The sequence below is a fragment of the Schistocerca americana genome, chromosome X, assembly GCF_021461395.2.
Source record: "Schistocerca americana isolate TAMUIC-IGC-003095 chromosome X, iqSchAmer2.1, whole genome shotgun sequence".
Lineage (NCBI taxonomy): Eukaryota > Metazoa > Arthropoda > Insecta > Orthoptera > Acrididae > Schistocerca > Schistocerca americana.
Window position 1 is genome coordinate 702980654 of NC_060130.1, and position 17958 is coordinate 702998611.

A 17958-nucleotide genomic window follows, 5' to 3' on the forward strand; every position below is an offset into this window, starting at 1 on the left:
CAAGTATAGGTTTGGCACACAAGATGAGTATTATTGACAAATTTTCTGTATCACGGTCTTCCTGTTTATGAATGATTTCAGTATAAACAGTAACTCAATATTCATTTTTCATACACATGTTCTTGTTGTTTATTTTTAATGTATCTCATATTAACTGGTAGATCATCATCACAGGTTTTCCTATTTATGAAATGAGTGCAAACCTGAACAGGCTCTAGCCACTTCTTGTAGATAAAAATATCACAAACCAGCCATCATTCAGTTATAGGGCCTCATTTTAACATCGTTATATTATATAACTTTAATAATTTAAAAAAGGATTATCTGAATAATTTAAACAAAGATTATCGGAGTCATTTAAATATTTGACTCTATTACATATTTATGAAAAGCACAAATAGAAATTCAAAATGTGTGCAGATAATTGTACTTGTGAAGAATCACTGAACCATGCAGACCAAATGAAGATAACAAACTTTTGTATATCTGAGGTTTTGCTTTGTTAATTTATGCCAAATATTAGATTTTCTTTATTAGATGAGTTGTGCTCATTTTTTGCACCAAATCAACTCACAAATAGTAAACATAAATAGCAAAAAAGTCAGCTGCTAGTGGGAAACACAGCCACTCTATTTTTGAATTGGAAATAAGGACTGAAATGTATTTAAGCTGCCAGATTTTTCATCTGTACTTCTGATTGCAGTGAAATAAAAGGTCCATATTAATGCCAGTTTTATGGATTACAGTATTAAAATTCTATGCTCAATTTAGTTCTATAAAAGCCTCTATTAAATACTACTGTTACCATGATGGTATGTAAAACATACATGCATTGCACACACATTTTATGATTATTTATCCTTGATCACAAAATCATTTCTGGGACAGGAGCATTTCTATTAATGATTATTTACAGAAACAATTCTTAATTATGTAACAAAATGGCTACTATTGTAATATAGGTATTGTCGTATCAGCGTAGAATGTCTTTAATCTGACAATTGTTAATTTATATACAGCTAGCATGGATGAACATGTTTGCCATTTGGCTGAACAAGTATAATGTTACAGGTTAATCTGAATGTGTCCACACATAAAGCTATATATATGCCACAAATACTACCATACACAATACTCTTTCAACTGTTTTCATTATTTATTTTCAACATTACAACATCAATTAATATTAACACTTATGAAAACATAAAATAAACTGATATTTCTCCCTGATGTTGAGATTACAATGATACATTCCTTGAGGGAAAATTTTAATAGCTCACATATTACTCACCACAGTTTATTTCTAATGAGTTCTTACCCAATCATGCTAGCAGCTACCATCTGGCTATGTTGTACTGAATACAAGTTGTTCAGTTTCAGTCTCTATGAAAATATGTTCGTCTCTTTTTGTAATTCGTGAATGGGATGTAGTTAACTCTTCTTTCTTCATTACATGCTGATTTTGTGCTCCAGGTGCTGAAACAATTCATAACCTTGTAAGAGGTGCATAATGGACTAGGACATAAAACTAACATGTTTTAACTATACAGAATATTTATCTGTAGATTTAACTGCAAGTGTGATCTAATAAATATTAAGAAAATCATTTGAAAGCTTGTTGGGGCAATTATCGATAGTACCACAAATATACTAGTAAGCATTTGCCAAACTCCTCTATGCATCTCAAGTGTTTTGCTTCGAAATTCAGTTGCCATTTTCTTTATATCTTTTCCTATATAGATCTGGGGATGGGTTACAAGTATTAGCTGCACCATAGCTCTATCACTAACGCTCAAGAATAGCAAATATAAACAGTACCCAACATCTGGAATGTGCTTTCATCAAAGCTGTTGAAAATTAAGAGCTGTGATGTTCAAATTAGTGGTTATACATGTAGAGCTTTGACAAACGACCTCCTAGTGTCAACAAGGCACCTTAGGGCCGATGAATAGTGTTCAAAATTAAATGTACCAGAATTGTTCAATAAATAATGCCCCAAATGTTTGAAGGAAAACGTCATTTTAGGTGCTTCGAATTTGATATTTCTTCTGGAAGTGTGTGACCTTGAAACAATTCAGCCAGATTGCAGAGCTGTGGTGAACTATCAAAATCGCGTCTACACAAGACACTCGTTCCAAGCAACATGCTGTAATTGTCTTTTGAGTTGTGGAAAAAGAAATCAGGGTAACGTTTGTGCAGAACGAATGGTAATGATGCTACTTATTGGACTACTGTTAGGAGTTGTGTAAAGAGAGTTAAAACGTCAGGAAGAGCAGAAATTGAACATTGTGATCGGCCATGTTCAAAATGTCATGTCACAGCTACCGCTCTTGACGTGATGAATCCCATGGAAGACATTATTCATGCAGACTATCACATCAGAACTTGTCTCTACAGCTATCAGTGACATTAGAAATGCATGTGCAATATTTGTGACTCTTGAACATTGTAAGCTGTGCTCAAGATGGGTCCACAAATGCTAACAATAGACTATAACATTTAATAAAAAGGTCAAGATTTTAATGGGAATTTGAAGAACTGCACATTTTTCATAAGCTGTACAAATTTATTCTTTATTTTCTATCGGTTTCAGTTGTAGCAATCATCTGCAAAGGAATACTATATCAACAAAAGCAAATGAACAATGTACACACAGGGTAAAGGAAATAAGTTGTCAGCTTAACCAGTAAACCACATGGTAAACATGTGGAAGTATTTACAAAAAAATCTGTATATTAGCTAGATATGGAATCCAATTTTCCACTGAGGAAATTGAAAACTATCAGTCTTAAAATATTCACAGAATCAGAAAAATGTGCAGCAGGCCATGACTTTGATACCAGCTGGAAACTGACCTCACTATGATTAAACAGAAAGATCATTAAGGTAGTAACATGATAACTGATCTCTGTGGATACGAGTATACCAAGGAACTTATATATGCATGAGAAATGTTGATATGACACAATGGAAAGACCATCTGTTTGTAATCGATATATGTCAACCATGGACCATTAATATATATTGTTAACTGTAAAATATAGTTAACTGTTCATCATCATGTAGTATATGATGAAACATGGCAGTTACACTTTTCAGGTTGCTTACAGACTTATACAATCTCCAATAATACATGTTGAGTTTTGCAGCTTCTGTAGTTCCTCAGTAACGATGAGGTATGAAGTCATAGAACTGTGGTGCCTGATTTCTGCACAATGTTATCTCTAAGGTCTAAGTGAGACATTTCCTGAGTTATAGGTCATGAGGTGCTTGAGGTCTAGCTTATTTGAAATCGAAGGTATAGGTTATATGGTGCTTATGGACTATGTGATCAGTGCCAGAGGTCTAGGTTGTGTGACAGCAGGGATTTAAATTTTTTGATCTAAACCCCTATGTTTCCCATCCTTTCAGAGATAGACATAATATACAGTTCTTGTAGTTTTTATACATTTATCTCATTTTGTACATATATAGATAGAATTTCTTATATTCAGTGATATGGCTAGTATAACTTACTCTTGACATAACTTTACAAACTATGTTTCATTGATGTGGCAATATATTATCATTGTGCATAACACAAATTATTTAGTAAGAGATATTATTCATGATGTAAAGTATCTAGATATCCCATATATACATATCTACTGTGATTTACTCATATCAGAAGAAGTTAGATATTTGCAATGTCTTACATTAGCAAATTAAATGTGACATGGTAACAAGCTCTTTGCATGAAGTCTTCTCTGCACAGTGGTCGTCAATAGATATTAATTGAGATTTTTCTGACCTATGTCACTCTAGACTGTAGACAAATGTATTTTTGTCTTTTGGTCTGCATAAGATAGTTACATATAAGAGGTGATGTTTAGTCGATATTTTGCATCATACCATTTCTTATGATTACTGTGTCTTCATACTGTTAAGAACATAGATGCAATGTAAATATTATGTTCATTTACAGGTAGACAGACCTTCATAGTCTACATTTATCGATGGTTGGCAATATATATCTTTGCATATACCATGTATAAACACAAATCGATTCCTAAAAGGTGATCTTTGCAGTGTAAACTATCTATATCTTTCATATACTCTTATACTTAAGATCTTTGATGCACTCATATCGACAGAGGTCGGTCTCATGTTACTATAATAATGATAGTTGCGATTAATTGCAGTGAAATCAATTATGTGCTGGTATAGAAATCATGGTCTGTTATGCGTTGTACATTTTACAACCCTGAGGAATTTCAATTTATCCAATGGGAAGTTGAATTCCATATCCATCTAACAAACAGATTTTTGTAACTGCTTCTGCATGTTTATCCTTATAAAGCTGACATGTTACTTAGTTTATCCTATGTGTACATTGTTCATTTGGTTTCGTTGATACAGTCTTCCTCTGAAGATGGTCGCAATGATCGAAACCAGTATAAAATAGATTATAAGCAGTTTGTACAATTGATGGCAAACATGCAGTTCTTTCACACTAGCCATTTCGTCTTAGCTGTTGGAGCAATTTGATGTCAATGGAGAGATTCCTCTGTCGCAGGTCGTTGTAGGTGACGAAACCTGGGTGCATGACTCACCCAGAGACAGAAAAGCAGTCACTGGAGTTGCTCCACCCACTATAACAAAAAAGAAGAAATTCAAGACAGCTCCCTGTTCTGGTAAAATCATGATGACAGTCTTTTGGGATAGTGATTGTGTCAATCGTATGAACATGGTACCTAAAATGGTCGGTTGTTAATTCAGAGACAAATTTGGACACTTTGAAGAAACTCAAGAACCATTTCTGACAAGTTTGACCTGACAAGAAATCTCTAACATGACAATGCACAAGGGAGGTCTTACTCTAACATGACAATGCACGCCCACACTGTCTCAGAACACTTGTGAAGTTGGGTTAGATATCATTGCCTTTTCCACTCCATAGCCGAGACCTAGCGCCCTTGGTTTTTATCTGTTAAGGTGTGTTAAGGTGCTTCAGTGTTCTCTACGTGGGGCACACTTTGAAGATCATGAGGTTGTAATTCATGCAGTGAAAATATGGTTATGAGTATAGGACAAGAGGTTTTAACAACAGGGAATATGTGCTGTTACACAACATTAGCATAAGGCCATGGAATGCGATAGAGGTTATGTAGAAATACAGTACATATGAAACAGACGTTGTCTGATATTGTCACGAAATTCTAAATTTGAAGAATAAATACGTTCTGGGCCAAAAATTGTGGGCATTATTTATTGAATGACCCTCGTAAACTACAGCCAATAAATGAGGGCGTGCTGAAAAGTAATGCTTCCATAACTATGTCGGTGTACTACGAGACACCCAGAAAACTAAAGGCACGAATTGAAACAGTTTGTCCACCTATAGAGCACCCTGTCCTTTACCCTGACAATACCTGACCAAACACGAGTGCTGTGACATCGCCAGCAATCCAATGCCTTGGGTTTGCTGTCATAGATTATATTCCATATCATCCCAACTTGTCCCCAATTGTCGTCTGTTGCCAAAACTGAAAGAGCATCTTTGAGGATCGCACCTTGATAGTGATGAAGCAGTGCAAACAGAGGTGAGGATGTGTCTCTCACAACAAAGCCAAACCTTCTACAGTGATGGTACCAATAAACTGGTCTCTCATTGGAAAAAATGTGTATGTCGACAGGATGTTGATGTTGAAAAATAAATCTGTAGACATGAAGACTGGAGATGTAGAAAGTTAATAACGTTTATTTGTTTTAAAAAGCATTAAGAGTTTTGACATTGAAAATTCAGTGGCGTTACTTTTCAGTACACCCTTGTAAAAAAAAAAAAAAAAAAAAACTACTTTCTTATCAGTTTTTTTGGTTTGGCTTTGTGAAAGTCTATAGCTGTAGAATGAAGCACGAGTTTGCAGTTAAACAGCAGTAGAGGATCAGTGCAGGTATGGGCCCAGATAATGATCTAAGTCAAGGTCACCATCCACCCCTCTAGGGAAACTGGGAGTGGTAAATTCAAGGTCATGATGTAACCTGATACCTATCATGTATCAAGATAACGCCCCTTCCACTGTCCACACCTCTGTGGCTATTTATGACACAAAAATAGCGGGAAAATGAAGATAACCCATCCAATGGGCTGGGTCTAAGACCAAAATCAAGATCACCCTCCCCCAGCTAATCTTGACGAATAGGATGACATAAAATGATGGCAAAACCAAGTCAAGTGTTGGTATTCCCCACGTGCTGTTGAAGAGTGAAAGAATTGAGAAATAGTGCAAAAGTGATTCGAGACAAGAACTTACGTTTGAACTGCAGAGTACTCATGTAGACGTTGAAGAAAGTATTGTCATACAAGGTTGTCAACGATATTTTTCTATAAAGCAAGAAAGAAAATATCATGAAAGCCAAAAATAAATAATACATTTTTTATGGTCTTGCAATAATATGGTGATTCCTTGCGTAGGTTTTTTCCACCTCTAATTTCCTACACATGAGGAGTGGACAGTCCACTGTGAAACTTTTTTGTTACAGACAATTCTCGATAGGTTTGGAGGTGGACAAAGGTGGTTCCCAATTGGAACTGAAATAAAAAGCCTGATGCACACATACCTTTCAACACAGGGTAAGTACGATATTGTAGTGCCTGTCTTAAGAAGAATGATGCAATGTTCCACCGAACATGCATGCATGTCCAAAGGAATGGGCAGTGTGTCGATTACAGCTGTTGTGAAATGCATGAAATGCTTTCGCAGTTGCGAATACAAACAACCATAGTCTGCCTGATACCAGGCAGCGACTAGCAGTTATAATGTTCTCCTCTGTACAAGAATTATATAATGTGTAGAAGTACAGATTGTGACGCAGGAACGACGACATATGGAAGTTTATGTCTGGCTGTGGATCGCGCACGGATAGTCAAAGCCCGCTCGCGTTAAACGGGAAATCCGGGATGGAATCTTGGTGCAGCACAGATTTTCATTTTCGTCATCCCCTTACACAGATGATGATTGTTCGTGTTCACAACTGAGAATATATTTCAGTTATACTGGTAAGTTTACAGCTCCAATTGCGTCGTATTATCTACCAATCATTCAGAGTGCGCTTACTTTCTCGTAAATTATCGTAACCTGCTGTATTTCGCGTAAACAGAAAAATTAATTTTCAAAGTCACAACATAGTCAGCAGTTTCTGAAGTTGTGGAGGCTACGTAAGTGGCGCTGTTTTTGGATACTTATGTGTCCCCCTTGGATTACACAATTTCCATTGTACTGTCACAAACAGAGTTCTGTGACGAAGTAAGGCAAGAACGCATAGTGTTGGTCTGTGAATAACCTAATGAGATTTTTGGACATTGGCAAAATTTTCTATAGTGGACAAGAAACTACAATAATTCTGAAAGTTAGAAGTGGATAAGAAAATTTTTTTATTCAACGTCGCCATGTATTTAGATAGTGTTATGTGTGACAAATGAATGGACACCATCATATTATATGACATTGCCTGACTCAGTCTTAGATGTCAAACCCCATCAGAAGGGACATCCCATTATATAAAATTCAGCATTAAGCCGATTCACAGCAATCGTTTCTCTCAAGTGAGGGATGAGAAATTCAATCACCCATTGTATTGCGACTGACATTGGGCACTATTTTGAAGGAGTGGTAGAAAAAGTAAATAAGTTTTTATTTTATTTTATTGGCTTTCGAGACGTGATCATACAGCAGTCTCAATAGCGGAACGTCAATTGTGACGATTTGAACGTGAGAACAACGCAACACTCCGTCTTCGGTCGGGAATCGAACCCAGGTTCCTTCAGTTAGCAATCTACTACGTTGACCGCGCAGCTACCAAGGCGGACAAAAATGTACGTTAACACCCCATCTATGACAGTGGCATTGAAGACGCAACACAAATCTATTACTATCAGAGTCTGATCAGTTCTTAAAACCTGTGGAATAATAATATTTGTCAGAAGAGTAACAGCTTAAGATGCTTTTTTTTCGTCGCAATGCAGGAAAATGACAGTTTTTTTTTGTAAATGTGACCCTTTAATTCTTTTGCACTGTGCATAATTCAATAATTGTCTTTGTAGTATAAACCAGTCATGATGCCTAGCATGAATAGGATAAACACACACAGTGTACTTCACAATTCATTTTACACACTGCGAGAGATTGTAAAGGGGACATAGTACATTAAGTTTTGCGTAGGAGACCGTGACCGGAAACGGCTCGTTTCCATGTTACAAGGTAAAGAAGAGCTACTCAGTCGTGCACTAGGTGTTTCTTATGCAGTTCGTCTGTTATGGTATGTTACCCCACATTAATGTCCGCCCCAGTAGCTGAGTGGTCAGCGTGACGGCTTGCCGTCCTCTGGGCCCGGGTTCGATTCCCGGCTGGGTCGGAGATTTTCTCCGCTCAGGGACTGGGTGTTGTGTTCATCATCATTTCATCCCCATCCGGCGTGCAGGTCGCCCAATGTGGCGCAGAATGTAATAAGACCTGCGATATGGCGGCCGGACCTGCCCCGCGAGGGGCCTCCCGGCCAATGACGCCAAACGCTCATTTCCATACCCACATTAATGAATGGTACGATGACGCGATGTCACGTGATGTTCTCTGTTTCCATCTGCCTTGTTTTCATGTTTGTTGGTGATGCGTCAGTTGAGATTACAGTGGTTAGTACTGGAGTAACAGGACGTCTGAGTACATGTTCACAGAGTACAACGATTTGTTGTTAATTTACGGTGAATCTCACCGTGATGGAATAAAAGCTCAACTTTGTGCGACGAGTACTTTCCAAATCGCGTGACTCCCATCTCACGCCATGTGTGCCTGAGTAGAACATCGACTGCGGGAAAGTGGGAAATTCACAAGCGATAGAGCAAACTTAGCGCTCCGAGAAGGCGCGCACTGTCGTATTAGAAGAGGAACCGCTTCATCAAGTTGAAGAGAACCCACCGACTAGTACTCGAGCCACTGCACGTGATTTGCATGTGTCTCCTCGTGTGTCTGGCATGTCCTGCATGAACAGCAACTCCACCCATATGACCTTCATAAAGTAGACGCTGTGCTCTCCGCAGATTTTGTGCCGCGTGTCAATTTCTGTATTTGGTGCTTACACCGTTTCGTAGACTTTCCTCAGCTTCCAAGGCGACTTTTGTTCACCACTGAACAGGGAAGGTATTTTGAACACTCGAAACAGTCACATTTGGGACCAAGAAAACCCCAAAGCCACGTGTACACGAAGATTTGACCACACTTTAGGCATCAATGTCTGGACAGGTATCTGCAATGGTCGTGTGACTGGGCCGTACATCCTCTCTCCCTACCTAATGGGCGCCAGGTACTTGGTATTCCTGCAGCAAGTGCTGGTGGACTTTTTGGAAGATGTGCCTTTGGACATTCGGCACGAAATGAGGTTCCAGCCTGATGGCACAGCAGTACATTTTGCAGTTCGCTTCTGAAACCATCTAAATGTAGTCTACAGGGTCAGTTGGATCGGTAGAGGTGGGCCACATGCTTGGCCACCAAGATCCCCAGATTTAACGCATTTGAACTTTTCCTTGTGAGGCCACATGAAGAGTATTCAAAAATGGTTCAAATGGCTCTGAGCACTATGGGACTTAACGTCTGAGGTCATCAGTCCCCTAGAACTTAGAACTACTTAAACCTAACTAACCTAAGGACATCACACACATCCATGCCCGAGGTAGGATCCGAACCTGCGACCGTAACGGTCGCGCGGTTCCAGACTGTAGCGCCTAGAACCGCTCGGCCACTCCGGCCGGCTCCTGTGTAAAACTCGATCTACTAAGTCCCCTATACAGCTTATAGAAGTATGTAGCATGAATTGTGAAACACCCTGTATATATACACTAAAAGTACAGGTTGCATATAACAAATGGAAAAATGGAAATAATGTTCGAGGAACTGACTTTAGCTATTGTATCCCAATTGCGCTATTTTGTGTGTAGGCATGTCCGTCTCTCACGGGGGTTATCAGGTGCTACCCCACGCCTAAAGCTGGTGGATTGACCTTCAGACACGATTTCAGATGTAACACAGGTGGATCTGCCTCTAAACCGTACCATTGATCTGCTGGAGTACAGGCTATTCTTCGTAATCAAACTGCATTTCAAGATTAGGAGGTTGGGGGCGTGTATGCCTTAGAAGACTGTAGTTTGAACTGAACATTTGTTTACGGTGAAAGGCAGCACCACACAGCAATACTCCACTAAAATGGGAACTGATAACCGTTCATAATGCAGCTTGTAGGATATGCTACCAAAATAAGGGGTGACAGACATAATGTAGACGATCTTTGCTATCACAGACTCCAACACAGATGTCATTAGTATTACACATAAGTGCAATATTAAGACTGGGGAAATATCCTTTTTTCAATCTAGGTCCCTGTGATATACCATGCATCAAAATTCTATATCGATATGGATATTACTCAAGGAACAAATGTGTCAAATAGATTGAAAACAGTCCCTGTTAAAGATTTCGTCCTGCAGTGAGTCCATTAGGGATAATAAGGACACACGAAAGTTGACTGGTGTAGAAGTACACCTTACACATAACCAACACCGAGAAAAAGGTTGTAAACTATGTTCTGTCTACATATAATTTTAGTTCTCTACCTCTAAACCACACGCAGATTTTTAACACAGACTTCAACAAAGAGGACACAAGAATTATACACAAACAGTGCTATGTATTTTTTATATTAGCAAGCAGTATTTGCAATGAACCTCTTACTATATATGTAAAGTGGCAAGCACCCTATCATTAATTACTAAAGTGCTGGAAACTCTAGGTCTGTACCCAAGAATACAGTGAAACGAGTTGATGACATGCATGCAAGAATGTGTGTGTCTGTATGACTGTAGTTTTAGCTATTTAACGTGGAAATTCGATTACGCAAAATCATACAGTTAGTTTACTCATATGAAATATTGTATTTTACTACAGAAGAAACATAAGCGTGGGTTAGGTAAGGAGATGGAGTGTAAATTGACTTTGTGCTTCTCTAAGAAACACATCGAATAAGAATTCTATACCGCACAGTAAAACACTAGATGGGACAGGCAGTGTAGCAGCATCATACATCGCGTAAGTATTTGGCAGTCTTTGGTATGCTCTTCCACTTTATCTAGACATTGTTTTGTAGGAGGTGGCATCACTTCTTGGAGCATATGATTGATCTTGCATATACGCATACCCGACGTGTGTCATATGTATCTGATGTGGATACCATGTGACAAAGTGATTCACAACATCAGAAAAACGTTGCAGGTAAATGGAGCTTTGCTGCAGGTATCGCTTATCTCCGAAATATATAAATATTACATTAACACACGAATATACAATGGAAAAAAACGTATTTCTCGGAAAATACTATGGAGAGTGCATTCAACGAGGACTGCATTTCCATTATGTCATCACCATCATATACTGTAGCGCCGAAGAACATGGTATAGGCACGCGTATTCAACTACAGAGATACGTAAACAGGCAAAATACGGCGCTGCGGTCGGCAACGCCTATAGAAGACTACTGTCTGGCGCAGTTGTTAGATTGGTTATTGCTACTGCAATGGCAGATTACCAAGATTTAAGTGAGTTTGAACGTGGTGTTACAGTCGGCGCACGAGCGATGGGACACAGCATATCCGAGGTAGCAATGAAGTGCGGATTTTCCCGTGCGACCATTTCACAAGTATATCATGAATATCAGGAATCCGGTAAAACATCAAACCTCCGACATCACTGCGGCCAACGTTCAACGTGACAGAATTGCAACCCATACGCAGATTGCTGTAGATTTCAATGCTGGGCCATCAACAAGTGTCAGCGTGCGAACCGTTCAACGAAACAACATCGATATGTCCTTTCGGAGCCGAAGTCAGCCGCACTGAGTGACAGCGCGGTTAGAGGCCCTTCGTGCCAGAGGTTCGAGTCCTCCCTCGGGCATGGGTCTGTGTGTGTGTGTTGTTCTTAGCTAAGTTAGTTTAAGTAGTGTGTAAGTCTAGGGACCTATGATCTCAGCAGATTGGTTCCTTAGGAATTCGAACACATTTGAACATATATATATATATATATATATATATATATATATATATATATATATATATATATATATATATTAGCCGATGTCCCACTCGTGCACCCTTGATGACTGTACGACACAAAACTTTATGCCTCACCTGGGCCCGTCAACACCGACATTGGGCTGTTGATGACTGGAAACATGTTGCCCAGTCAGACGAGTCTTCTTTCAGATTGTATTAAATGGATGGACGTGTATGGGTTTGGAAATAACCTTATGAATCGATGGACACTGTATGTCAACATGTAACACCGAAAATGCAGGATGCATGGCACCTGCTCCCGATATAGTATAATTTTTTCTGAATTGTATGTAAATATTTGTAATTTAAATGCTTTCTTTTAATAAGTAAGGACATTGCTTCGCTGTATGTGTAAATTTAGGTAGAAGTCTGTTGACGTTTCATTGTATTTATCTGTATCTTACTGTGAAACTTATAAGCTCTGGGAAAAAGGCAAAGGAATTGTTATATGCATCGACTAGCAACGATAATAGCAGTGCCTGTGCGTTGTAAAATCTTTGGGTAGGGAGTTGCTGCGCGGAGCGCGCGGAGAGAGAGAGAAAAAGAGAGAGAGAGAGAGAGAGAGAGAGAGAGAGAGAGAGAGACGGGTTCCAGCGCTTGTAGCGTGCGGAAGTGTGGTGTTAACGCTCACGCAGTTGAAGTACCTTATTCGGCGGCATCATGTACGCGCGCCTGCCAAATGTCTAGTAGCAGGAGTACGGACAGTGGACAGTGGCGGAAGAGGCTGAATTAATTACGATTGCCTGTTTCTGTAATTAGCCGTGGCTCAACAACAGCAGCAGTTCCAGCAACACAGTTTCGTCGTCGGCTCCGAGTTTTGTCGTACGCACAGCACTGAAGTAAGACTGTTCATTGGTAGACAGTATTAACGGTTAACCTAGCAACACAACTGAATGTGATTTGATTGATGAAGCCGGCCGGTGTAGCCGAGCGGTTCTAGGCGCTTCAGTCTTGAACCGCGCGACCGCTACGGTCGCAGGTTCGAATCCTGCCTCGGGCATGGGTGTGTGTGGGGTCCTTAGGTTCGTTAGGTTTAAGTAGTTCTAAGTTCTAGGGCACTGATGACCTCAGATGTTAAGTCCCATAGTGCTCAGAACCATTTGAACCATTTTTTGATTGATAAATTTTCTTTTAAATCGGCTGGTACCGACGGAGGTTCGAGTCCATTCTCGGGCATGGTTGTGTGTGTTTATCCTTAGGATAATTTAGGTTAAGTAGTGTGTACGCTTAGGGACTGATGACCTTAGCATTTAAGTCCCATAATATTTCACACAGATTTGAACATTTTTATTTAAATAGTATTCAGTTAAACTCAGGGCGATTGTGTCCTCATTGCCCCCAGACATTGTTACCAAGCAGGATCCTTGTTCCTTTTTTCCTTGTATGCTAACTGAGTGCCATAAGAAGTATATTGAATAGTTACAGCCAGTTTATTAATGAATAATCAGCTAAACTCAGGGCGATTGTGTCCTCATTGCCCCCAAGACATTGTTACCAAGCAGGATCCTTGTTCCTTTTTTTCCTTATATGCTGATTGTCATAAGAAACAAATTGAATAGTTACAGCCAGTTTATTAATGAATAATTTCACTTTTAAGAATTTTAGCCTCAGTCTACTTTCAACTAACTGTTGTACAACAGAGGTTTCAGTATATGACTAAAGCAAATCAATTTCATTTTTGAAGTTTGAGAATCAATAACTGGAAAAAATCCAAATCTAAAGATATGAACAAATTAAGAGTGCAGAAGTTTTATTTATTTACATATAGCTTGGAGCATATGGCTGTTTGGTTTGGTACGTATTCTAGTGTTTAATTCTGTTCAAGTCAGTAAAAAAAGGCTCAGTTGTTCAGACAGTAATATGAAATCCAATTTGCAAAATAAGTAATGGCAAAGTAAAAAGTGCTTGCTTTTTTTCTAAATTTCTTTGATGAAGTTATGTTGAGAACACTGAAAGTCGTTGTTCATGTAACGAAGTTTAATACTAACATACAGTTTAATTACATATTTTCAAATCATTGCTCCATTGACTTTTTCAAAATTTAATACCAAACATAACGTAAGAGTGACTTCTCAGTTTTCTTTATCATTACACACTCACTCAAAATTAGTGTCAAAAAACGTGACAACCTTCAGTTACCAAGTCAGTGTTTAATAATACACGTTTTTCTTTCCCATTATCTTGTACAGGATTTTGGATGTAAATTGCCCTATTGGGCTGGCGACCGTTTATTATTTCCTTTTCGTTCATTAGTGTAACTTTTGGATTCATGATCAGTGTTACCCCTTTTCTGTCCAGTGTTGTTCGTGAGGGAATGTACAAAATAACTGTCATTTTCGAAATTATAGCCCTGTTCGGTATAATTACTTTTTATTTTTAGTAGATTTTCGATCAGACGGGTCGGTTGTACACTTTAATCCTACTTATCGATATCACTTCTTGGGGAAAGATAGCCTTATGCAATTAGAAAAAGTACGTTAGGTATACGCGCAATCCACGGTCATATTTTATATCGCAAGTAGGATAGGCCGATTAGTGGGAGGGAGTTACAAACAGGGGACTGTTCAAGCTGGTGGAGGCTCTGTGATGGTATGGGGCGTGTGCAAAAAATGGTTCAAATGGCTCTGAGCACTATGGGACTTAACTTCTGAGGTCATCACTCCCCTAGAACTTAGAACTACTTAAACCTAAGGACATCACACACATCCATGCCCGAGGCAGGATTCGAACCTGCGACCGTAGCGGTCGCGCGGTTCCAGACTGTAGCGCCTAGAACCGCTCGGCCACCTCGGCCGGCGGGGGTGTGCAGTTGGGGTAATATGGGACTCCTGATACGTCTAGATACGAATCTGACAGGTGACACATACGTAAGCATCCTGTCTGATCACCTGCATCTATTCATGTCCGCTGTGCATTCCGACGGATTTGGGCAGTTTCAGCGGACAATGCGACATCCCCCACGTCCAGAATTGCGACAGAGTGGCTCTAGAAACACTCTTCTGAGTTTAAGCACTTCCTCTGGCCACCAAACTCCCCAGACATGGACATTATTGAGCATATCTGGAATGCTTCGCAACGTGCTATTCAGAAGAGATTTCCACCCCCTCGTACTCCTACGGATTTATGGACAGCCCTTCAGGATGCTCCCTCCAGCACTACCTCAGACATTAGCCGGGTCCATACCACGTCGTGCTGCGTCACTTCTGCGTGCTGGCGGGGGCCCTACACGATATTAGGCAGCTGTAATAGTTTCTTCGGCCCTTCAGTGTATACCCACTATAGCGATCATAAGAGGGATTAGGGCATGTACGGAGGCATACAGACTATCATTTCTTCCTCGATAAATAGGTGAGAGCGGAATACGAAAGAAAATCGAGAATACTGCTACAGTGTACCCTGTGCCAAGCACTGCACAGCGGCTTGTAGAATATGTGTTTAGTTGTAGATGTAAAAGATTTTATAGGAGGGTTGCGGCGCCAGTATGCTGTAAAGAAATGTGCGAATAGAAACTGCATAGGATTAACGATTGGTGTAGGGACTGACTGTAAATAAATGTAAGATATTGTGTATATAAAGAGACGAAGAAGTCCACTACTTTTTGATTATGGTTTGGTAGTAAGCCACTGGAATCTGTAAGAAGCATATAATACCTTAAAGTAGAATGGTTATGTAATACAAGTTGCAGGAAAATAAGATGCCGTGCTGAGGTTCGTTGGCAGATTCTTAAGGAAATGCGATTCATTATCCATGGAATAAGTGGCTTACAAAGCACCTGTACGACCGATTACATCCTCCCGCACTCATCTAGAGAAATTACAGTTAATATGGAGGCTCATCCTAAGGATTCCGATTACACATTCGGCTTACAAATGTGGTAATCTTATTGTTTTGTGTATTATTGTCAAGCGAAGCAAAATTCTGTGTGTTGAAGTCACTTATCCACCAATCTACAGCTACATACGGGGTGATTCAGCTGCCCCTACCGATTTCGTTTTATGTAATCCGCAGTGTTAAATCTGGCCTTCAAAAACCAGGCACAAGATTTTCATATTATCTCGCTCGCTACGCGCGAACTGTTAGTCCTATAGAAAAAAAGACTGGGATGTTTTTGTAGGAAATTTAAAGTAGTTAAATTTTGTATTCGCATGTGTTTTCGCTGGAGGTCACGGTTTTCGAATTATCAAAGGAAAAGATAAACAAACGACCTTCAAACGCACCTCTACTCCCACACCACTCAGGATTTCTAGTATGATGCTTGTGACAGTCCCTCCTCCCAGTGCCAAATGTTTACTACACGAACTATTCCCGGTATTCGACCTTTTTTGCTCTCTACTGATTTGGCTATTACCCCACCAGCATAGTCGAGCACTGAGAAATGTAAAATTGACGTTTGCGAAAATTTTAGCTAACAGTTTTGTGAATTTTAGCAGCATAGAATAAACAATAAATCGTTTTATTCGTCAGACCTTCTGACTACGAAACTACTGTGTTTGTAAGGGTCAAATTCGGATCGAATTTTCAGCGTAATTAGTTTTAGTGTAAAGTTTACAAAAGTGATTTTTCTTTCATTATCCTCGTGGGCACGTTAAAAAATAATATTGTTAACGAAACAGCCAACTATGCTGGTGGCGTAATAGTCCAATCAACAGAAACAATAAAGATCGAATGTCTGAAATAGATCGTGTAGTCGAAAATTTTTGGACGGTGGTGGGAGGGAGTGCCACGAACAACATTCTAGAAATCCTGACTGGTGGGGAATGAGTATGCGGATGGAGTTCCATTTGAAGGTTACTTTTGTACATTTTCTCGAATAACTCGAAAACCGTGGCCTCCAACGAAAACGAATATCAGTAAAAAAATTAACTAAATCAAATTCCCTACAAAAATATCCTGTTCTTTTTTTGTGTAGGCCCATTAGTTTGAGCGCAGCGAGCGAGAAAATACACTCCTGGAAATTGAAATAAGAACACCGTGAATTCATTGTCCCAGGAAGGGGAAACTTTATTGACACATTCCTGGGGTCAGATACATCACATGATCACACTGACAGAACCACAGGCACATAGACACAGGCAACAGAGCATGCACAATGTCGGCACTAGTACAGTGTATATCCACATTTCGCAGCAATGCAGGCTGCTATTCTCCCATGGAGACGATCGTAGAGATACTGGATGTAGTCCTGCGGAACGGCTTGCCATGCCATTTCCACCTGGCGCCTCAGTTGGACCAGCGTTCGTGCTGGACGTGCAGACCGCGTGAGACGACGCTTCATCCAGTCCCAAACATGCTCAATGGGGGACAGATCCGGAGATCTTGCTGGCCAGGGTAGTTGACTTACACCTTCTAGAGCACGTTGGGTGGCACGGGATACATGCGGACGTGCATTGTCCTGTTGGAACAGCAAGTTCCCTTGCCGGTCTAGGAATGGTAGAACGATGGGTTCGATGACGGTTTGGATGTACCGTGCACTATTCAGTGTCCCCTCGACGATCACCAGTGGTGTACGGCCAGTGTAGGAGATCGCTCCCCACACCATGATGCCGGGTGTTGGCCCTGTGTGCCTCGGTCGTATGCAGCCCTGATTGTGGCGCTCACCTGCACGGCGCCAAACACGCATACGACCGTCATTGGCACCAAGGCAGAAGCGACTCTCATCGCTGAAGACGACACGTCTCCATTCGTCCCTCCATTCACGCCTGTCGCGACACCACTGGAGGCGGGCTGCACGATGTTGGGGCGTGAGCGGAAGACGGCCTAACGGTGTGCGGGACCGTAGCCCAGCTTCATGGAGACGGTTGCGAATGGTCCTCGCCGATACCCCAGGAG

At 40.2% G+C, this 17958-nt stretch overlaps 1 protein-coding gene across 1 annotated transcript in view; it reads right to left on the minus strand.

Annotated features, from left to right (window-relative positions):
• Window positions 1-1384: 1384 nt before the first annotated feature.
• LOC124556263 (glutamate decarboxylase) overlaps window positions 1385-17958 on the minus strand; it is a 167992-nt gene continuing 151418 nt past the window's right edge. The window contains exon 13 of the mRNA XM_047130249.1: window positions 1385-1476. The gene's annotated coding sequence lies outside the window, so the exon portion shown is untranslated. The remainder of the gene's footprint in view (window positions 1477-17958) is intronic.